Source organism: Ascaphus truei, chromosome 12 (assembly GCF_040206685.1).
Source record: "Ascaphus truei isolate aAscTru1 chromosome 12, aAscTru1.hap1, whole genome shotgun sequence".
NCBI lineage: Eukaryota > Metazoa > Chordata > Amphibia > Anura > Ascaphidae > Ascaphus > Ascaphus truei.
This window is the reverse complement of record NC_134494.1, coordinates 5,997,640-6,021,796: the sequence shown is the minus strand read 5'-3', so window position 1 is coordinate 6,021,796 and position 24,157 is coordinate 5,997,640. Positions and strand designations below refer to the sequence as shown.

Below are 24,157 nucleotides of genomic sequence, written 5' to 3'. Positions count from 1 at the left end.
AGGATGGACATTCATAATTGAATGGCGTTTTAATCATAACAACAGTAATGGCATAGTAAATAATAAGGACAAATAGAAACATCAAAAACTGGCAAAAATGATACTGTAACTATATTTGGAATCTATTAAGGACACTGTGGATGGGAACAGAGACAATAAATTAAAGGATGGGGAAAGCATTGAATGGGATAGATCAGATAATGACTATAAATTAACCCTCAATGGTCACACTAGAATTAAATGAATCCTGTAAATATAAAAAAAACATAATAGTATGAAACCATGATTAAATTTAATTAGTTTGATATATATAATATGAAATAATAAAAAATCAATTTCATAAAGAATATACAGAATTCATAAAAAATCTATAAAAAACTTTTTAAATCCCAATCAATGTTTAACCCATTGGTTGCTAAAGTATTGAGTGTAAATATCCAAAATGCCTCACGTCTGTGAAGCAAATTGCCTCTATTTCCCCCCCTAAAGTGTGGCTTGACAGATTCCAATGCAACACATTTAAAGTTAGTCAAACTCCCTTTCTGGCAAATATCAAAATGTTTTGATACTGGGTGTAACTGATCTTTCTTAATGATCAATCTCATATGCTCAAGTATGCGTTGCTTCAGAGGTCTTGTGGTTAAACCCACATACCGTTTGTTACAACCACACATGAGCATATAGATAACATGATCCGTATTACAAGTTATACATGACAAAATATTAAACACCCTAGTACCATCAGAACCTGAAAAAGTTTTAGTCTTAATCAGATATCTACACATTTTACAGTGATGACAGGGGTAGCAACCAGTAAGATTTGGAAAAAATCCTTTATTGGATTTCAAAGTCAATTTAGGCACACTCGGTGATAATAAATTGCCCATTGTTACAGATCTTTGAAAAACTATTCTTGGATCATGGGTCACCATATCTTTAAAAAAGGGGTCTGTGGCCAAGATATACCAATTATTTTTGATAATCCTCTTAATATCATAAGCCTGGTTGCTAAACCTTGTAATAAAGAAAGGGGGCAGTTGGTTGTTCTCTTTGTTTCGTTGTAAATTTTTGTTATATTAACTTTTAGAAATAGCACCACGTGGTTGGATCAAGTTATCTCTGGGTTTTAATTTTGCATTTTGATAAGCCTCTTGAAGAATAATGGGATCATATCCTCCAGCCTCAAATCTCTCAATCATCTCCAATGATCTAATTTAAAAATCCTCAATGTTAGAACAGTTTCTACGAATGCTTAAAAATTGGCCCCGGGGTATACCTTTAAAAAGATTTTTATCGTGGGAGCTGGTGGCATGTAGTAATGTGTTACGAGCATTGGGTTTTCTGTATATATCTGTATGGACTCTCATATCTAAATCAACATATAAACAGAGATCAAGATAAGAAATGTGATGGTGATGGTATTGAGAAGTGAAAGAAAGGTTAAATGGGTTAGTGTTAAGGTGAAGAATGAAGGCATGCAATTGAGTGATAGTGCCCTGCCAAACTAAAATAAGGTCATCTCTAAACCGGTGATAAGAAACTATCAGATGTCTGTAGGGGTTCCCATCTCAAAACACGTGGCTCTGTTCCCACCAACCCATGAATAGGTTGGCATAAGAGGGGGCAAAGCATGTTCCCATTGCGGTGCCACATGTTTGGAGATAGAAACTACCCGCAAACATAAAGTAGTTGTGTGTAAGTAAAAAAAAAATACTATCAAGTAAAAAAGTGATATGTGCCGGTGAAAGTTCTGAATAAGTCTCTAAAAAGAATCGTGCAGAATTAAGACCATGTGTATGTGAAATACTAGTATAAAGCAAGGTCACATCTAGTGTGACCCACAAATAATGAGGTGCCCAGGTGAACTCTGAAAAGATAGGGAGTACATGGGATGTGACCAAGAGATAAGAAGAGAGAGAAGAGACCACAGGCTGTAAATAATGATCAACGTTGATTGATACATTTTCACCCAGAGACCCAATGCTTGAAACAATGGTCTTCCTGGAGGAGCAATGAGGGATTTATGTATTTTGGGTAGGTGTTGAAAGATTGGGACAACAGGGTGTTTGCATTTTAGAAACTCAAATTCATCAACTGACAATACTTGTAATATTTTGCCTAAATCCAAGAGCTCATCGAGCTCATGTAAAAAGGCAAGAGTGGGATCAGATTTTAACAATACATAAGAATCATGGTCACTAAACTGACGTAAAGCCTCTTTTATGTAATAATCATAATCAACAATCACCACTGCACCTACCTTGTCCGCTATTTAAATTAGAATAGCGGTATTATCTTGAATGCTTTTAATTGCATTGCGCTGGTCATGGGTAAGATTAGTAGTAGGTTGTCTATTATATTTCGTCGTGGAAATGCCCTGTGACAAAAGCCTTAGATCTCTCTGTACTGATGCTTGAAAGACATCAATAGCTTGACCTCTTAGAAATGTGGGACAGAACGTAGACTGCCTTTTTAGACCAGAGTCTTTTCTTCCCAAAAAGTTCTGTATAGAATCTTCACAAGCTTGTTCTTGTTCAAATAACAGTTCAGATAAATCTTGTAGATGACATTGCTCTTTGAATGATAATTGAGCATTAATATAAAAAATAGGGACTGTGTCAGACATAAGAGTATCTGATAGTTCTTGGCTAAGAAAACCACCTGAATCAACGTTACTCTCTTTTTGTCTGAAAAATCTTTTTAAAGATAATTTTCTTGTGAATTTGTATAAGTCCACGGTAGTAGAGAATAAATCAAAGTTTTTGCTAGGGGCAAAAGTAAGTCCAATATCAAGAACTTCAATCTCTGATTTGCTTAAGATGTATTTTGAGATGTTTATTACATTTGTCTCTTCTAACTCTGGTACCTCATTTTCTTTGAAGGAGCTGACCACCAGTTTATGTCTGAATCTTCTCCTTCTCCTTCTCTGTTTTTTGATGATTGTTTGTTAGATGTTGTCTTAGTTGGTCAGGGCTGCAAATGGAAAGAAGGGGAGCTAGGCGGTGGTCTTATCGTGAGTAGAGCGTACTCCACACCGGGCATAGCCTGGGCTAGGGAGACTGAGTGAGTTACCATCACACATGTATTGTCCCCATTGTGTTCAGCCCTCCTCACTGCCCCCATCATTCTACATTGACTGTTAGCCCTTCAACCCGCATGTTTCCGGTGTCAACTCCTTTGAATGAAAATGTATTACTCATTATTGCTTTTTTCAAGCTATTGACCATAACTCTTGGAGCTTGTACACGGTTGTTTTTCTATGTCATACACATGCGCATGCGCCTACCGTCGATGTGAGGACACGCATATGCGTTTCAAGAAGGTTCCAATGCGCATGCGCCTAGCGTTCCACCAATTGTTCAGTATCTGCAATATTGTAGAAGCCACTCAACCAATGATATTGCTTACAGGAGAATCGCTTGACTTTTGAATCGCACCGATATTGATATTGTCAAAATATAAAAAACACAGAAAATAATACGGCAACAATACTCACCATAGAATTTCCCCATCAGCTGGCACCGGCGCCGGGCCACTGCCAGTCCAGTATTATTGATCATACACATTGATAGTTGGCAGCGGGACTACTACACCTGTAGTCAGCTGATGAGGCTGGAAATCGCTTAGGTACATGCAAGCTTGCTCGAAACTGCACGCGAAATCCGGCTCAGGCTTGCTGGACAGACAGCAAGGGTTGTCACTGACAGTGGGACCGTTATTGGAAGCCGGTGCTGGTGCTGGCACATTGCTTGGCAGCGACTGTCGTTTCTTAGTTGGTTTTAACACGACCTTTCGCCTTTTGCCGTCTGCATGATCATAGATACAGGAAAAAGCCGGTGATACACACCAATACCCTCCAATAAATTGTGGATCAATACGATAAAAACATGGATCGCTACATAACCTTTTCCTTATTGCACGCTTCCACACATGAGGAGCTGGCGAAAATTTGTAAATGTCATAGTTTTCGATAAAATACTGATAAATTTGAACAACTGTTGCCATCTTATCATCTGTTGCATTAATCGCGGCCCATATCAAATACGCGTAAGTTCTGTCGGGTTTTTGGAAAACAGGCTGCACTTGAACACTCATGGCGGCGTGTCTCTGGAGAATAACAGAAACTGGTCTTTGTCTTTCTTTAATATGAAAAGCCTAAATTGATACATTATTGTAACCTCTTCCTTCAGTCTCAAGGCCAATTTACAACAGCACACTGTGGTATCTTTTTTAAACGAAACACCTGCAAGTCGACACATTACTGAAGCGCATGCGCATTACAATTCATGAATATCTGACACGCGAAGAATTGCAACCTATTAAATCCGAACCCATTCTCAATAAAGCATCAACTGCGCGTCAACCGCGCATGACCCGCGCATGACGCGCGGCTGAGAATGCAACATGAATGCGGCATGCACCCGGTGAAGTGCGTCGCATTCGAGAAAAAAGCCAGGAAAAATGCGGCGATGTTTTAGAATAAAATGAGCCGCAGCAGTACACACCAAATCCATAGGGCCTGAATTTTTCAGGTGGGCCATGGGTGCCGCCCGGGTGGGGAGTGTTTTCCTCTGTATACAACGGGTGCACTGCCTACAATGTATCTCCACAGATTCCCTCATTTTTGGCCAGTAGAATCGATCACGGAGTAGACCAAACGTTTTGTCAATGCCAAGATGCCCATGGTCGTCATGTAAGGCCCAGAGTACCATGTTTAGCAGAATCTTGGGCAGGAATAACTGTCGCCTGTCGGGATGATTGTGATACGGTATGATCCTGTACAATAGACCATTGTCCAGTTCAAATTTTCCCATCTCCTTCATTAGTAGGGCCACCAGCTCCTTGGAAGCTCGTTTGAGTATGGAGGGGTTATCTTGTTGCAATGCTTGATGGACTAGTTCAATTACTGGATCCTGAATCTGATATTGCACCAGTTCCTTCCATGCAATAATCTTATCCTCAGTGATATTCATTCCTTCTGGATGGTGGTACGCCCTGGGAACTGCCCTTGACTGACACCCTAATGAATCTACGATCCTTAACTTAGAGAAAGCTACTCAATCGTCCACCACAGCTGCTAGAGAGCACATTGCCCTACGCCAGGCCCCGGAATTTCCTCCCATACTTCCTCTTCGATACTAGGGTTGAGCCCAGGTCTTCGAGACAGCGCGTCCGCCCTTATGTTGGTGGGCCCTGGTTTGTATTTAAGATTGATTCGATTGTTTGATAGCGCCACTAGCCAACGGTGGCCTGTTGCATCCAGTTTCACAGACGTATTGATGTAGGTCATCGGGTTGTTATCAGTCCTGACTTCAAACAACGCCATACAGGTAGTCGTGTAACTTATCCACTATAGCCCACTTGAGGGCTAAGAACTCCAGCTTGTTGACGGGGTAGTTCTGTTCGCTTGGGGTCAAACTTCGACTAGCATACGCCACCGGTCGGAGCCCAGTGTCATATTTCTGATGCAACACTGCTCCCAAGCCGTTGAAACTGGCATCCACATGCAGGACGTACTCTCGGTCAGGATCTGCATATGCCAACACCGGGGCCTGGGTTAGATTTGTCTTCAACCCTAGGAACGCCTGTACACATGCCAGAGTCCACTTGTTCCCAAATGGTGCTTGAGCCGAAGTAGCTTTCCTTCCTGTGTCGTCGGGGTATATTTTTAAGAGATTGTTAAGAACTTTGGCTTTACCCGAGTAGCCTTCCACGAATCTTCGGTAGTACCCGCAGAACCCCAGAAACAATCGTAATTCTTGGACGTTATTGGGTCTTGGCCAATTCACCACAGCTTCTATCTTCCCAGGGTCAGTAGATATTCCTTCAGCTGACACAATGTGGCCCACATAAGTCACTGACGTACGGCAAAACCGACACTTGTCCATGGACAGCTTAAGCCCTTCGTTGCTGAGTCGATCCAGCACTTTCAACAGCCGTTCCTCATGCTCCTCTAGCGTCCTCCTGAATACTATGATGTCATCAAGGTACACCAGGCACTCCCAAGGGTTCATGTCTCCAATGGTCTTTTCCATCAGACGTTGGAACGTGGCCGGAGCACCGCATATTCCTTGAGGCATACGTGTGAACAGGTAGAATCCCAAGGGGCATACGAAGGCCGTATTTTCTTGGTCTTCAGAGTCCATCGGCACCTGATAGTACCCAGTCCTCAAGTCCAGCACACTGAAACACTTATTCCCAGATAGGGCGTTCAGGAGGTCCTCGATTCGCGGAAGGGTGTACTGGTCGGGTACCGTACGGTTGTTCAACGTTCTATAGTCCACACATAGTCGTACAGTCCCATTCTTCTTGCGCACTATCACGATAAGCGATGCATAAGGACTACGCGATCCGCGGACAATGCCAGCCTCCTCCATTTCGGTTAACAGCCTCCTCACATCTTCCACATCCCTGGGTGCGATGCGTCAAGACCGTCCACTGAAAGGCGTCGTTCAGTCGAATGGTGTGCTGGGCATTGCGGCTGCACCCCACATCCATATCGCTTGTGGAAAACACCTCACGTCGGGTTTCCAGCTTAGTCTGCAGTCTTCTCTTCCAATCCTCCGTCAAAGGCGAGTCCCCGAAATCAAACACCAACATAGGGGTCGCTGCATGAACGGTAGCAACCGACCACCTAGCTTCTGTTGTCCCCTCAGGGGTCACCGGATATATTCAGCCCAGCTGCTGCCCGTGGTCAATGGGCATGGGATAGGGGGGAAGATTCCTCATGTAGACCCGTGTCCGGCGCGGAATTTTACGCGTCCACTTCTTAACTGAGGCCAATACCTTGTAGTCCAACCGCTGGTCATTGAGTACTGTACTCTCCAAGGAGAATAGCCGATCCGCCCGACGTCTCACCGGGTAGTGACACGCGGCTGTCATCACCCTTCCTTCTCCTGGCAGGATCTCTGTCACTCCACCCTCCATATTGTACAACATCCCATGCTCTTCTTTGGCTGCGATCTTACCGCAGACCTCTTGTAATGCTGGGCACGCAGCCAGAGCCAGCAACGGTAGCTCCCCTGCTTCCTGCAAGTACATACGGATCACGGACTGTACAATGTCCGTATTAGTCCCCATGATTATAGGTGCGCTGGGATGGTCTTGGGGTTCCGGACACACCAGCGCTTCCACCTCCATGGGGTGATGCTTGCCGGTATTCAGCTGTGGAATGTCCAGGTGTACTCTCACCACTCCATCGATAGGGTAGTCTTCATGGCTTAACCCTCTCAACCTCATGGAGTCTGCAGACAGTAGCGGCAACCGATGCAGATGCTGATTGTAGAAAGGCCGATAAACAATGGTTACTTGGGAACTCGTATCCAGCAGGGCTGAGGCATAAATAGCCTCAATAACGACTTTGACGATGGCAGGTGGGCCGATGCGGCTACTCATCGGGGCCGAGCCCGGTGTTTCACTGGTGTCCTGGGCAGCACCCACGTGGATTACCGGGCCGTGTTCAGCGGTCTGGGGAATACACAGCATGGATTTAGCCTGTCGGGGCGCCGTTCTTTGCTTGGCGGGGCAGTAAGCCATGATGTGCCCCATCTTACCGCTGTAGTAGCACTGGATATTGCCCCGGGGTGGGCTCTCGCAGAATGTTGAAGAAGCTCATCCCGAGGGGGTGCATCCCCGGGCAGCTGCGGGTTCTTCAGATGCCTCCTTCTCTGGGTTCACAACCCCCACCGGCTCAACTTTAGACTTCTTGGCTTGTTTCGAGGGCATTCCCGTCTTCTTCCCCGGGTTCAAGTCCCGACCCAACAGCACGATCTCATGCGCCTGCACTCGGTCCATCAGTTCATCAAACGACAAAGCTTGCCCCGGCACCAGGCATCCGCTGACTCTTACGGACACCGGATGTAACGGAAGAAGTCCCCGCAGCAATTGCGTGGTTCACAGCCCATCTGCATCCACCTTCTGTACAACCTTCCTCCTTACCAGGGTCCAGAGATCCAAGTGTAGACGCCTAAGGAAATCAGACACCATTTCTCCCTCTTTCTGGGTTAACACGTGGAACTTGGCCATTAGTGCAAATGCGTCCACCGGGATTCCATAAGCTTTTGTGAGGGCATGAATTATACCGTGTGTGTCGGCATCCGGATGGTCATCTCGGTAGCAATGCACCATATGGGAAGCGGGCGGTCGTAGACATTCAATTATGCGCTACCTCCTCACGGCTTCCATGCAGGACCATTCAGGGAGTACCTGCTCAGCATGATCCAGCCATTCCGACTTCTCCCAGGGGTGTCGGTTTGTCTCCAGAAAACGCCTTCAGCTTCCGGTACTGGTGCGACTGGGTGGATTGATGTATGGCCTCTGCTAGCACAGGGATGGACATATCATTAGGCGTGATATTTCCGGCAGGTACATACGCATCAAGTCTAGACATGCTGCTTCTACTTAGCGAGGGCTGGATGGTGGACGGGGTGAAAGCTACTCCTAGGCTCATGGCGGCAGGCCACCTGGGGTTCAGACTGCTCTCAGGGGTACTGAATGAATCGGCCGTGGCGGCACTTGACAGGCCAGGATATTCCTTCTGGGGCATGGATGCAGCCAGTGGTTCGGCTATGGCTGCGTGCACCACCAGGCAATGGATGCCCGGGGCTTCAGTCAGGATTAATATGGAAGGTACTGCTTCTGGGCATATATCCTGTACTGTGACAAATACTGCTTTACACCAGGCGTTATCCGCATCATACTTATGATCTACCACTCGGGCAGTGGCCAGGCAGGGAAGTTTCCTCACTTGATCCCCTAAAGTGCCCAAAGATGTGGCAGCAGGGACATTTCCAACGGCTATGGCACAGGTCAGTGGGATTTTGCATCGTAGGGCCCACTTGCGCACCTCGGTCGATGAGGGCACAAAAACATAGCCCTCTTTCCTAGCACTCTAGAGTGACTACTGGTACTGCACACACCTGTTGGCTCAGGGAGATCTGGGTCTCCGCTAACTGAGAGCCTAAGGTAATAATAATAGTCTTGGCAGCGCCTCCACTTACCCAGGAACTCCAATAAGTGAGATTCCCCTAGGCAAGAACCATAGTAACACACATCAGATTGTAACCGTTTACTCATATGCATTAATAGAACCTTATCTTATAGTTATGCAATAACACACATAGGATATATCCTTAACTGAATGACATGCAATATAACACCTGTGGCTCGGCCACTCTCCTAACAAGAAATGTCACTTTCCCATCACCGCGTGCACCACACACCGTGTCCACATATATTATATATATATAGGCTTAGTCCTTTGGCAACTCAACTCAGTGTCCCCCAAAGAGTCCTCCCCCAAGGCGGGATCAGCGCCTGTTGGTACCGGTGTTGGTGCACGTTAGTAAATACCTTCCGGTCACTGCGGTGACCGGCAACAAACTTCAAAAAGGATCTGCCGATCCAGCGCAGCCTCTACACGAGGGGATGATGTCCAACCGCTTGGGCCCAAACGACTGTCACCACCGCAGCTCCGCGACACTGTGTCCCTATCCGTCTATGCAGTAGGTGACTGGATGTCGCTACCAATATAGGGCGTCCCTGCAGCACCACAAACTTATGGTGACTCAGGGTATACTCTGGGGCCTGAGGGGAATCTGGCCTATGCAGGTGGGTCACTGACCCCCTGCACACACACTACCTCTCCCCTTGCTCCTCCGGTGCCCTCTGGCTAGCGTGGTCTCTCCCCCACGCTTCCCTTTCCTGCCTGTCAGCAATCCCTGCCCTCCTATTTGCTCCCTGGCGTCAGGTGACTTCGCTGAGGCTCCTGGGGGTTGTAGTTTACTGCTAAGCCTCTTTGCCATTGGCCCGCCGTTCACGCGCTTTGCACTGCGCATGCGCGAACTCTCTCCGCTCTGATAGTCGCTCCTGACTATTGCGCAACAACATGGCGGCGCCCTGTGCTGCCGGGCCGCTGCGGAACCTTCCGAACTATCCTTCAAGAGACACACTGCAGCGAAGGTAAAGGCAAACTAAGACATCCTTACAGTTGTGTATATATATATATATATATATATATATATATATATATATATATATATATATATATATATATAAGACACACAGATGAAAAGAACAAAGACAATCCCCTTAGTAGCACTTGTGAAGATTGAGATAATGTGAGTGGCTATCATCACCTCCATTTTGGCCTAAACCACCATTTTCTGAGTGTTTGCTATATGAATGTATATTTGTCTCATTCGTGAATGAATGAATGAACTGTGAATGTTTGAATCTGCAGAGTATCGCTTCTGGATGTAACCCCCCATTGTAATTCCTACGGGGCAGGCAAGAATTGAAATAGCATTCGTAAGCAATTTCTCCTAAGATATTCCTGCTGACCATAGTGTAGTTGTTATCTGACAGCTACAATACACATACAGGGCTGAACACAGTAACTCCCTTATGTCACAGGGTTGGGAGGCCCACATTATGGTAAATTATCGATAAGAATATAGCAATGTAAAGCATATATATGTATCAACTAATATATTTTTGCATGTCATCATATCATCACTTATCTGTAAGCCAGCCCCCTTAAGGGGTGTATTACTCATTTTGAAATGTATAAAAATGTGATACTAAGCAATATGTTTTCAGAGGCCTGAGTTCTTTCTTTGAACTCGTCTCCCAATTGTGCCTTGGTACAGATAAACTCATGTGTTACTTTTTGAACCCTGTATTTGACTCATTGATCTTATTTCTAAGCTTTGACAGATGGCGCATCCTTGAATAGGGACCCAATATCTCGGGACCAGGAAACCCAGACGGAGCAGCTGCCTACATTACTCAAACGTGCACACTTGGAATAAGGTATGGCTTTATCCTTTTTAACAAAAAAAGCCGTTAGATTAAAGTTTGAGTAATCTGTAGACCGTTTGTTCTTTATGGGCAACCTACCTGAGTGACGGGACACCCTGTATCACGTGAGTTTATCAATATTATACTGATCAGGTATTGTTATTGTTGTTTTTGTATTATTGCCATAAACTCAGGTTATACCGTGTGCCGCTAAACGGCAGGGCCAAGTGAGGGCCCGGAAGGTATAATAATTAATAAGGTGTTAAGTCTCCTAGAACTTGGGGAGAGAACTATTGTTAAGGAACAGCAGGAAACTATTTTTAAGGCCACTGTTCCTTAACTCTATATTCTACTTATATTATACCAAGGGTTGGGGCACCTTATTGGTACCCGATCGACTGGCGTTGATCGGGGATGGATCAGATAATAAGGTGGTAAGTCTCAAAAAACTTGTAAAGAGAAGATTTTGTTAAGGAGCAACAGGTGACTATTTTATTTTTTTAAGACCACTGCTCCTTAGCTCTATATTCTACCAAGTGTTGGGCACCTTATTGGTACATGGTCAGCTAACGTTGATCTGTGTAATACAGGAGAATTATGGGGAAACCTACATTCTCAGTCGCCGGCGCAGGGTACGTCCCTTGAAATTATGTGTGGACTTTATGGCAATAAAATGTTTTAAAAATGGATATTTAGTGACGCAGAATATATTGAATAAGAAGGAAAGTGAAACATATCAGGCTCGGTTTTAAAAATAACTGCAGCATTATTGGAACCCCTTTTTCTAATCCCCTTTTCCTCTTCCCCCTTTTCTCACCCTTTTTCACTGAAAAGGAGTTGCATGTCTGTGAGGCACAGGAGTTGCATGTCTGTGAGGCACAGGAGTTGCATGTCTGTGAGGCACAGGAGTTGCATGTCTGTGAGACATGGAAGTTAATTAGTAACCTAGGAAGAAATGGCTTGAATTTAAGAATCTTAAAGTAGTTTTTTAGGAATGAATGCATTAATACTGCATGGAAGAAAAAGAGGACATCCTCTTTAAATGTTTTTTGTTTGTTTTTATCTTAGAAAGCTCATAGAAACTAGTTTGATGGCATAATAATATACATGTCATGGAGTAAAGTGTTTGTATGCCACTCGGATAGTTAATGTATGTATGTATGAATGTCTTTATTCATATAGCGCCATTAGTGTACATAGCGCTTCACATTGTCACTTGTTGTACTAATCATAAAAATAACAAATAAATCTCTTGTAAAAGGGTCATTTAAGTTTAAACCCTTTTGTCAAAGTGTATTAAGCCTGCTGCCATTTACAAGGCATGACAGTAGCATTTAAAATAAACCTAGGAAGTATTGTATGTTAAAGTCTGTTAGTGTAATATTTTAAAAGAGAATGAAAATTTGGCAGTTGTACTGTAAAAAGAAGTAATTTCACCCTGACTCAAATATGAATTTGTATTTTTTTTCACAGTAGCACATGTTTGTTCCTGGGCGTAGGAAATACTGTGTTACAATATTTAAATGAAGTTTTAAATTTAAATTGCATGTGCTGATTTAGAGGAGTCAGGACTAAAAGCAAGGTATATCTAGAATGCAAAGTTTTAAAAAGTAAATGTTTATTTTTTATTTAAACAAAAAGAAAGAGTCTGATCTTATGGAGTAAAGAAGCTTTATTAAGTTTTACTCTGGCCCACAAGATTAAGATCATGTTGGAGTTTTGTACAAAGAAGAATGAATGTGGATGGAAGATAAACTCAGAGAACGTGTGTATGTGTCTGTGTGGGTGTGTGTAAGAAAGATAAGGAATTATAAATATATAGTAAATAAAACAATAAGATTTATGTTTTTATAAGAAGGGTTGCAGAGATGTTTTGTTTTGTTTGTAGTTATCAAGGTTTCTCTGTTCAAACTTATATTAGGAAACTAACGGTTTGTTTTCTTAAATACACTGTTCGTCTGATTTTTGAACAGTAGTCATTTAAAAGAGGGAAGGTTAAAAGCAGCCAAGCGGGCTGGCCCCCCTCCTCCAGCTTAAGGAATGTACAAAGACCACGTTCCAGGCATGAAAAGTTAACTAGAAGCTGAGAGAAAAAAAAGAAATGTTTAAAAGCAGCTTAGTTATAGTATGGGGAAAGAGAATGATACTGTAATGTATTTATTTTTGGGACTGAGTTTGCAGGATCAAACAGGTCTGTTTTGGGTTTTATCTTATTTTTTGTAAAGTTCATTTTGCTCTGTATCAGAGAAATGTGAAATTATGCTTTTTGTTTTTTGTATCTATTTTAGGATAAATACCTCATAGTTTATGAAATGCTTTAGATGGCATAGCTCCCATTATGTAGGAATTATTACAAGAAGGGGTTATAATCCCCATATGCAGTATCCAAATTACCTCTACGCAGAAACCAGTAAACACATTTCAATTCTATTTGTTCTAATTAGGAGATGTTTTTTAACGCTATTTGTTATAATTGTTTCATTAACAATACAATAATATTTAATATGTATTTCCGTATTTGAATAGTGTCAAAAGTATACTCAGTACTTCACAAAGCGTACAATATAAACGAGTAAGCATAAAATCAGATATGAAATAATTTTTCCTATAAAGTTAACTGCATATGTGATGTATTTTTATAACTTTTAACCATTACCTCTCCTTTCCCTCCAAAAGGTGTCTTAATTTGAACCCTGATCTATAGCCTCTCATTTTAAAGAATGCAACTGTAGGCTATCTAGATTTTATTTTTTAAAGCAGTAGCTATTGTCAAATTCATGATAAATATATATTTAAATCTCAAGCTGCTGATGTTTTAAATACCATCATCCTTTATGTCGTATATTGTTCACATGTCATAGGATTTGCATATGAACAAAAGAGAGGATAATTTATATGATTTTCCATTACACACCTGTCTATATGCGGACTCTGCCTATTTTGTTAATTGCAACATTACCTTATGTGTGTTGTTTTGTTATTTATCCTTGAACATTTCTTGCCGAAATGACTCCATTCATATTGTGTTGTGTTTTGGTGCTGTTTACTCATTGCTACACATAGCAACATGTTATTTCATGAATATTCATGTAGAGAGGGATATACCCCATCTCTTTACATTTTCCAGCATAACTATTGGATAGCTTTATTTTGAGTCTGTTTGGGAACTAAGTATTAATGTGATAAGCTGCTACTACGCAGTGTTTTGTGGTGAAGCTAATTAGCATTGTTAGTATATTATGGTCACTGGCCCCTCATGTTCTGATAGGGCTTTGTGTTCATATTAGCATTTTTGTTTACCGTATACTGTCTGTTTCGTTCACATGGGGACTCTTTTATTTATGATTTATTAGTTGTCATTTTATGCATTTTGTAAGTTTTTAGCTTGTAAAAAAGTTGTATACGTTTTAGTTGTGTTAAAGTTAAGTTTATGTGGATATTTCCCATTTGGTCTGTAATAAATTTGATATTAGTGGTATTAGTTATTTAACTGGTACTTTATGTATATTTTACAGTTTACAATGAGTGCAAGCTTTAGGGACTTTTAGTGACAACCTCTTGCCACTTATCAGTGTTCTCTTACGATACTTTCCTATGCACCGTTGATTTCTTTCTTTTGTAAGTTGGTGAGCAAGGTATTTTTTGTGTTTATTTTATACGCGGATGCCAAGATAGTGGTGAAAAACAAAAAAAATTTGTGCTGATACTAAATTATAGTGGCTAAAAGCGCTCTCCTTGTGCTTTTATTAATGAAATGTTTAAGTCTCTCCAAACTTAGGTGCAGCTTATACAGTCTACCAAGGAGAATACAAAGCAGCATCATCGCAAGAAAAAAGTGCCGGCACCACCGTAAACAGTTAACAAAGATAAAGAATCATCAAGCCAGCGTTTTTTACCAACTGTTAGTGTTTCTAGGCACAATAATCCTAGAACATTTAACCACCGAGGAATTAAGACTTCAGGCAAGGCCCGGTCTTAAACGAACAATTTGCTTTTTCTGAACTCAATATTATCAAGGCCCGGACTTAAATGAACAATTTGTTTTTTCAGGACTCCATATTATTTTTATGCTTCAGAGTGTGTTTTTAAGATGTATGCCCCGCTAGGCAAGATCAGCCTACACCATCCAGATGATGATAAGGGATGATCAATTTTGAAATATTTGTAATGTTTATTGTTTTATGGTCACATCATTTTGCAGATAATCATACAATCTTGCACAATGCTGCACAGGTTAATGGGTCACAAGGGAATATATACAATGAATCCCTGCCATACTCTAGTGGCCCCCAATGACGTAAGAGAGAATTACATTTAACCCCTTGAGTAGGGATACCTTACACTAATGCCGAATTTAAAATGATGAAATGTTAATTTGAATTTGTTTACAGGAAACTTTTCTAAACCGAATTCCACTGGTAAATGAGGTTCCTGTAGGTGGAAATTACACTGGGAACAACAATCAATTTATGGGTCAGGTGTCTCCACCAACTAATGAAACTTGTATGAAAATGTATTTACAGCCCTGAACTAAAAATTTACAGGGAGGATGTAGCCTTAATTTTTCAGTTTAATTAAGATAGTAAAATGTGCTTGCACAAATTCTAGTTTACCTAGGGGAGTGTATTGGATTTGTGGAAAATAGGCCTACAGAGTATTACCATGTGGTTGGACAGGGTCCTGCTATCTAGGTACAGTTGTACCTGCCTTTACAATGACCCACTGGCAGGATCAGGAATAGCAGAGCCACTTCCAACACACAGGGTTTGAAAAGTAGTCTATGGAAAGAATAATTTTGGGCTAGCTTATTTCCTAATGTAGGAGTTGAGTTGCTATATGACAGGCTCAATGTACTTATGGATGTACTGGATGATGTTCTCAATCATACAACTACATTCATTAATTTACTTAATCAAGAACAGGTACAGATTAGATTAATGGCCCTACAGAATAGAATGGCTCTGGACTATATTTTAGCGTGTGTGCCCGAGTTAAAGAGCAATGTTATGTTATTTAGAGATCAAAGTGGTAAGATTGAGCATGAGGTAGAGAAGATCGCAGAGATACAGGAGAGATTAAGGAAAGGTGGAGATAAGAGGTGAGTTTCGTTAGGAATTACCATGTTGGTTGGTTTTCTAGAAGCGAAACTGATGGATGGATTTGTCTGTGTGTTTGCAGTTCTGATTGTTTTGTATGACTGTGTCATGTGCAGTAAATCCATACTGCAAAGGTGTGTAACACCCTCTACCCAGGCCATGCCACTGATCACAGACGACACTACGGAAGATGCAATCTCAGAAGGAAAAGTCAGTCCTCCTCAATGGAATACAGATGAAGATGATGGCAGAAAGACCAACCTGGCTGAGATGATAGCCAGCAGCTCTGTGAGTTTTCAGAACTATCAAAGCCATGCAAATTGGGGCCCTCCAGGCCAGTGCAACGCTTCTGAGTTTTATCTGAATTATCCTTAAAAGACTATGTTTTCAAGAATAAAAAGAGAGGACTGTGAAGATTGAGATAATGTGAGTGGCTATCATCACCTCCATTTTGGCCTAAACCACCATTTTCTGAGTGTTTGCTATATGAATGTATATTTGTCTCATTCGTGAATGAATGAATGAACTGTGAATGTTTGAATCTGCAGAGTATCGCTTCTGGATGTAACCCCCCATTGTAATTCCTACGGGGCAGGCAAGAATTGAAATAGCATTCGTAAGCAATTTCTCCTAAGATATTCCTGCTGACCATAGTGTAGTTGTTATCTGACAGCTACAATACACATACAGGGCTGAACACAGTAACTCCCTTATGTCACAGGGTTGGGAGGCCCACATTATGGTAAATTATCGATAAGAATATAGCAATGTAAAGCATATATATGTATCAACTAATATATTTTTGCATGTCATCATATCATCACTTATCTGTAAGCCAGCCCCCTTAAGGGGTGTATTACTCATTTTGAAATGTATAAAAATGTGATACTAAGCAATATGTTTTCAGAGGCCTGAGTTCTTTCTTTGAACTCGTCTCCCAATTGTGCCTTGGTACAGATAAACTCATGTGTTACTTTTTGAACCCTGTATTTGACTCATTGATCTTATTTCTAAGCTTTCACACACTCAAAATTACACCTAAACTAATCTATAAGATAAAGATGGTTAAAAAGAAACAGATGCTCCGCCAATTCAGAAAAAATGAACAAGATTTTATTGATTAAACAACAAGACACACTAACTTAAAAACATAAAAATACTAAAGACAGCCTATGAAAATATATATGTATCAAAAATATAAAGAGAGGACTACTAATCAAATACTATCAGTATTACAAAAAGAAGAAAAACTAAAATGTGTCTTAATAAAGTTTAAATAATGACAACAAAGTAGTTTAGTCTAACATAATAGGCAATACAAAATATATTCCCACTGACATATGCATGAAAGAATAATAAATCATTGCGTTGGAAAAAGTATATAGTCAATGACCCAGTATGTAGCCAGGAAAAATTAGTATATATACCAAAAACAGAGGGGAAAAAAAGAGATAAAGCAACCAGGGAAAAATAATATAACAATAATAATAGTTATACCCTGAACAGCATTTCCCCAAAATGAAATCAATGAGAACTGATGCAGCAAATAAAGAAAAATATGACTAATAAAGACATATTAGCAAACAGAGTCATACATATTGAAAACACCACAAAGCGCAGCACTGCAAGGACAAGTAATGCCCAAACAGTAAGGAGGGTAATACTCAGCTGCAGCTAGATTGTGTAGAGTTTGTGTCCATATTGATTGTACAGGATGTGTTTCCAAAGTCTGCTTATAACAGGAACAAAAAATAAAGTCCAAAATGCTGCATCACATCCATCATAAATCCCTCAGAGTAGAAGATTACATAAAGGCTGTAGTAAAGTAAACACTCAACATGTTTCACCCGTCGGTGGGCTTCTTCCCGGAGTGGTAAAATTTAAAGTGAAGGCGTGCAGTGTTTTATAGATGGTAAAGTAATTAGTTCCAGCTTTGTTCTTATTTTCCTGTCCAATTAAAGCTACCTGCTCAATTGAGCTGCGTCACGCACACCAGTGCAAGCAATATTGTAATCATTTCAGGCAGAGCTTCAAATTAAGCCCATACATTTGCACTGGTGTGTATGAAAAGAACAACTTCACAGCACAAAAAGTGACAGCTTGCAAGTATATAGATAGCTATGGTTTTGTAACAAACATCTCTCCCCAAAAAGACCGTGGTGCAGCTACAGACATAAAAATCAGCAGCACCGTTTTTCTTTTGCATCTCTGTCTTTAGTATTTTTATGTTTTTAAGTTAGTGTGTCTTGTTGTTTAATCAATAAAATCTTGTTCATTTTTTCTGAATTGGCGGAGCATCTGTTTCTTTTTAACCATCTTTATCTTATAGATTAGTTTAGGTGTAATTTAGAGTGCTTCCATGGGGATTGTCTTTGTTCTTTTCATCTGTGTGTCTTATATAGTTTTCACTATCCCCTAGCACCATCAGGTCCTATTTAATTTATATACTGACTTTAATTGGGGTATATATTTTATTTTACCCTTATAGTTAGTTTTATTAAAGGGCTTGAGTTAACCTTATATATTATGTGTTGAGCAACTTCTCCTTTTGTGTGTTTTGTTTATACTTGCTTTTCTTAGCTTATGGTTTGTTAGCTCCACTTTATAATTGTTAGATTGTTTTTTTGGATCCAGGTGCTTCTGCCAATTCAGAGAATGAATATTAGCAGCAATGACCAAAGGCGGTTAGCTAGTGCTAATGAGATTTTCTCAATTATGGATGAGGGTACACAATCAGAAGTAATAGTATCCACCAGTAAGGATAAAGATAATATGCATACACTTAAACTGCTTACTCAAAAAAAACTGAGGGTTTGGTGGAATAAGACCGCCTTGGAAAAGTATATTTTCAATAAATTAATACCAAGGGGTCTGAGATTGCAGACATTTCCTGCATTTCAATTCAATGACATCAAACTAAAGGAACAATGGGAGAACACACTTAGTACCTGTTCCTTTCAGTTGATGCATATTTTAATTGCACATGATGAAAGTGTGTTAAAGGACATAGCAGAACAAACAGAGTTAACATTGAAAAACATGGAAAGTGAAACAGCAGATCTAATTGCTAAAATAGAGCAGGACTTATCAAAATATGAGGAGGACATTACATTACAACTGTCAAGAAAACAAAATTTCTACGTGACTCTGCTGATTATAAAGCAAATAATGTTTACCGCTGGGAAAGGGGCAAGAAACATGGTAAAAGGAATAAATCTAACATTGATGCAGCTGATATCTCCCCAGGCTTCACCTCTTCAGAAGCAGAATCTTCGGATGCAGATGCCACACATGGAGCTGGTTCCAATTATAGAGCACCTTTTTTAGGCAGAGGTGGCCAACAGGACAAAGCAGGAGGAGGACTCGGAGGGGACGCAAGACGCTTGCGAGACAGGCAACGTTATGGCTACAAAGAAGAAGTGACGGTTCCCGAAGACTCAGAAGAATTGACAGTTGTGAATCTGTCAGACATCTGCCTGACTGCGGATCAAATTAATGTCCTTAAAAAGGGCTTATCATTCGCCCCTACTTCAACAATGGATAAGTTTGAATGGATTAAGGACTTACATCTATTTTGCCGCAAACTTCTTCTGAGGAAATTCTATTCCAAAGGTAAAGACACCTCCATACATTTGGAAGGAGATGATGGATGGAATATGATGGAACGTCAACTTATTTCTGATATGAATACCGAATTTGTAGGAATTGAAGATTCTGTCCCAAGTGAGTCCAAAATCCTAGCTCAATTTCGTCCTAAATCCACATTTTGTCCACCATTCCAGACATGCCCACAGATAGAAGTATTTGTTTCCCTGGTGGCCAATGATATTCTGAAATTACCTGTGCGATCAGGGGCCAAAAATCTGAATTCCCAGGAATGGCGTGCTGTGAAAGAACTTGGCAAAATGACAACGGTCAAGTTCAAACCAGCTGATAAAGGTGGCAATGTGGTGGTGTGGCCTAAATCCCAGTATGAGCGGGAAGCCTTTAAACAACTGCGAGATCGAAATTGCTATACAGAACTTAGTGCTGATCCCACTGACAAGTTCAAAAAAGAGCTTGCAATTATTCTCAGTGAAGCTTGCACAATGGGTACTATAACAAGCAAAAATAGAGAGAGCCTAATTACCAAACATCCTATTATGGCAACCCTGTATTTGTTACCCAAGATACATAAGAGCATGACCAATCCCCCTGGGAGACCAATTGTGGCGGGTATTGGCAGCCTGTGTGAGCCCATCAGCCAATTCCTGGACCCTTTCTTACGTCCATCCGTGGAAGCTTTACCATCATATTTACGTGACACTATGGATGTCCTTTCACGATTGGATGGCATCATGGCTGATGCCAATACTATACTTGTCACGTGTGATGTGGAGGCTTTATACACTTCCATAAACCACAAAGATGGCTTATGCGCTGTGGAATTTTTTTTGAAAACATCCTCTTTCAGTCCAAATCTCACTAATCTTCTCTTACAGCTTCTTTCATTTATACTATATCACAATTATTTTGTTTTTAAGAGTAGATTTTATTTACAGATTAGAGGGACGGCGATGGGGGCAACATGTGCCCCATCATATGCAAACTTATTTCTGGGTTGGTGGGAGAGGGAGGTGTTTTTTTGTGAGGAAAATCTTCATCTTACCATGCATGTTTTGTTGTGGTTGAGATACATTGACGATATTCTTATTCTCTGGCAGGGCTCTGCTACAGAGCTTAGGAGTTTCGTCGATGTGCTCAACCACAACAAACTCAATATTAAACTTACTTATAAATCAAGCACTGAATCAGTGGACTTTCTGGATCTCAGGATCTTCATTGATGAGGTTGGCAGTATTGGTACTGATATTTTCAGAAAATCTACCTCCACAAATTCAATCTTGCATGCCTCAAGTTTTCATCAGCAGCACCAGATTCGGGGCATCCCCCGCAGTGAATTTTTGAGATTAAAGCGTAATTGCTCAACCGAGGTTTGTTTCGAATCTAGAGCTGCTCAGATGCGTCAAAGATTTAGATCTAGAGGCTACAGCAATAAATACATTCATGCTGGGTATCAGCACAGTGCAAGTAGCAAACGCATTACATTATTACATCCGAAAATGAGGACACAAGACACCAAAACACGTTTTATTGGTACATATAATGACAGGTGGAAAGATCTCCAGTGTATTTTACAAAAACACTGGCCTGTCCTATGTACAGACGGAGAACTAAGGGAAGCGGTAGGTGACAAGGTCAACATGACAAGTCGACGGTCACCTAACCTCAAAGACCGACTTGTACATAGTCATTATGTTCCCCATACAAGCGAAACATTCTTGTCTCTCAGGAAAAAGGGTTTCTCTAAATGTAACAGCTGCTCTGCCTGCAGGTATATGGTACAGACGGACAAATTTTTGAACAGTAAACACACTAAAGAATATAATATTGGATACACCCTTAACTGTAAGACCAAGGGGGTGATATACTGTTTAACTTGTCCCTGTGACCTTAAATATATTGGCATGACTACACGAGAAGTCCGCTTTAGGGTCTTAGAACACACAAGAAATATCAAAACGGCACAACGGGATTTGGATTCATTCAAAAAAATTACATCTGTAGCTAGACATTTCCTTCAACATCATGCTTCAGACAGTACGTGTCTAACAGCATTTGCCTTTGATAAAGTGGCCCTAGGCATAAGGGGTGGGGATTTGGAGAAAGCTCTCCTTAAAAAGGAGTGTCGCTGGATAGTTCTTCTCAATACCATGCAGCCCATGGGACTAAATGATTCTTTAGGGTTTGCTATGTTTTTATAGTTTATAATTGACATCTGTACATATATGCAATATTGTGTTCCAATTTAACTTCATTACCTTGTGAAGTCGCGTGGCCCCCTTTCTTTTGAAATTAATTTTGCATAAATATGTATTATTTCGTTCCTCTCTGTTTTACTATTTAACTTTTTTAACAAAATTTCATAATTATTTTCTGATATAATGTCATCTTCTACTCTTTTATAAATATACAATTCTCTTCATTAATTTTCTCATGTTCTCAATACTAACTCTAAATATACTATTGTTCTATGTTATTAACATATATGTCTTTGCTTTGTCAGTGCATTGGCAAATGAATTGATTCCATCCAACTGCACCAGTACTTGATATGATCTGCTAGTGACGTCATCTAATACATCACCTATGACGTCTGCTTCAGCATAACCCTTGCGTCAGAATCACAGCATCTATGGAAACATCTCCTATACAGATTCCTTGGTTTCTGTATTTTTGCTTGGACTATAAAATGCTTTGGTAAATGAATTGATACCTCCCATTGCACAAGTCTCTGATATGATCTGCTAGTGACGTCATTTAATACATCACCCATGACGTCTGCTTCAGCATAATCCTTGCTTCAGAACCATAGTATTGATGGAAATACCATCTACACAGATTTTTTTTGGTTTCTGTATTTATGCTTCGATTGCTAAAGTGTGCCTATGTTTTCAGACTATGTCAGAGAATAATATTGTTAGTTTAGTATTATTGGTATAATTACAATGATGACTAGTAGTAACTGGATAAAACTAGATCTTTAAAGTTGTATTAATATACTTTAAATTACTTCATGCTGCATTTTATTCCTGATTTTGTGCAAAATGATGCTGTTTGCATTTCCAGAGATGCAAAAGAAAAACGGTGCTGCTGATTTTTATGTCTGTAGCTGCACCACGGTCTTTTTGGGGAGAGATGTTTGTTACAAAACCATAGCTATCTATATACTTGCAAGCTGTCACTTTTTGTGCTGTGAAGTTGTTATTTTCATACACACCAGTGCAAATGTATGGGCTTAATTTGAAGCTCTGCCTGAAATGATTACAATATTGCTTGCACTGGTGTGCGTGATGCAGCTCAATTGAGCAGGTAGCTTTAATTGGACAGGAAAATAAGAACAAAGCTGGAACTAATTACTTTACCATCTATAAAACACTGCACGCCTTCACTTTAAATTTTACCACTCCGGGAAGAAGCCCACCGACGGGTGAAACATGTTGAGTGTTTACTTTACTACAGCCTTTATGTAATCTTCTACTCTGAGGGACTTATGATGGATGTGATGCAGCATTTTGGACTTTATTTTTTGTTCCTGTTATAAGCAGACTTTGGAAACACATCCTGTACAATCAATATGGACACAAACTCTACACAATCTAGCTGCAGCTGAGTATTACCCTCCTTACTGTTTGGGCATTACTTGTCCTTGCAGTGCTGCGCTTTGTGGTGTTTTCAATATGTATGACTCTGTTTGCTAATATGTCTTTATTAGTCATATTTTTCTTTATTTGCTGCATCAGTTCTCATTGATTTCATTTTGGGGAAATGCTGTTCAGGGTATAACTATTATTATTGTTATATTATTTTTCCCTGGTTGCTTTATCTCTTTTTTTCCCCTCTGTTTTTGGTATATATACTAATTTTTCCTGGCTATATACTGGGTCATTGACTATATACTTTTTCCAACGCAATGATTTATTATTCTTTCATGCATATGTCAGTGGGAATATATTTTGTATTGCCTATTATGTTAGACTAAACTACTTTGTTGTCATTATTTAAACTTTATTTAGACACATTTTAGTTTTTCTTCTTTTTGTAATACTGATAGTATTTGATTAGTAGTCCTCTCTTTATATTTTTGATACATATATATTTTCATAGGCTGTCTTTAGTATTTTTATGTTTTTAAGTTAGTGTGTCTTGTTGTTTAATCAATAAAATCTTGTTCATTTTTTCTGAATTGGCGGAGCATCTGTTTCTTTTTAACCATCTTTATCTTATAGATTAGTTTAGGTGTAATTTTGAGTGCTACTAAGGGGATTGTCTTTGTTCTTTTCATCTGTGTGTCTTATATAGTTTTCACTATCCCCTAGCACCATCAGGTCCTATTTAATTTATATACTGACTTTAATTGGGGTATATATTCTATTTTACCCTTATAGTTAGTTTTATTAAAGGGCTTGAGTTAACCTTATATATTATGTGTTGAGCAACTTCTCCTTTTGTGTGTTTTATATATATATATATATATATATATATATATATATATATATATATATATATATACATATACATATATACATATACATATATACATATATATATATAGAACGAAAAGAAGACAGTGCGGCTCCCATAGCATAATACTGTATTTTAATAATAAAAATGTGCGTGCAGATAGATCACGGACACTTACATTGTGCAAGATAAAATAAG

General features: G+C 40.2%; 2 protein-coding genes across 3 annotated transcripts in view; both read right to left on the bottom strand.

The window, feature by feature from the left end:
- Positions 1 to 24,157, bottom strand: part of LOC142464336 (uncharacterized) — an 898,100-nt gene that overhangs the window by 590,211 nt on the left and 283,732 nt on the right. The window lies entirely within an intron of this gene.
- The window catches only part of LOC142464299 (uncharacterized), a 397,523-nt gene that overhangs the window by 93,975 nt on the left and 279,391 nt on the right, over positions 1 to 24,157 (bottom strand).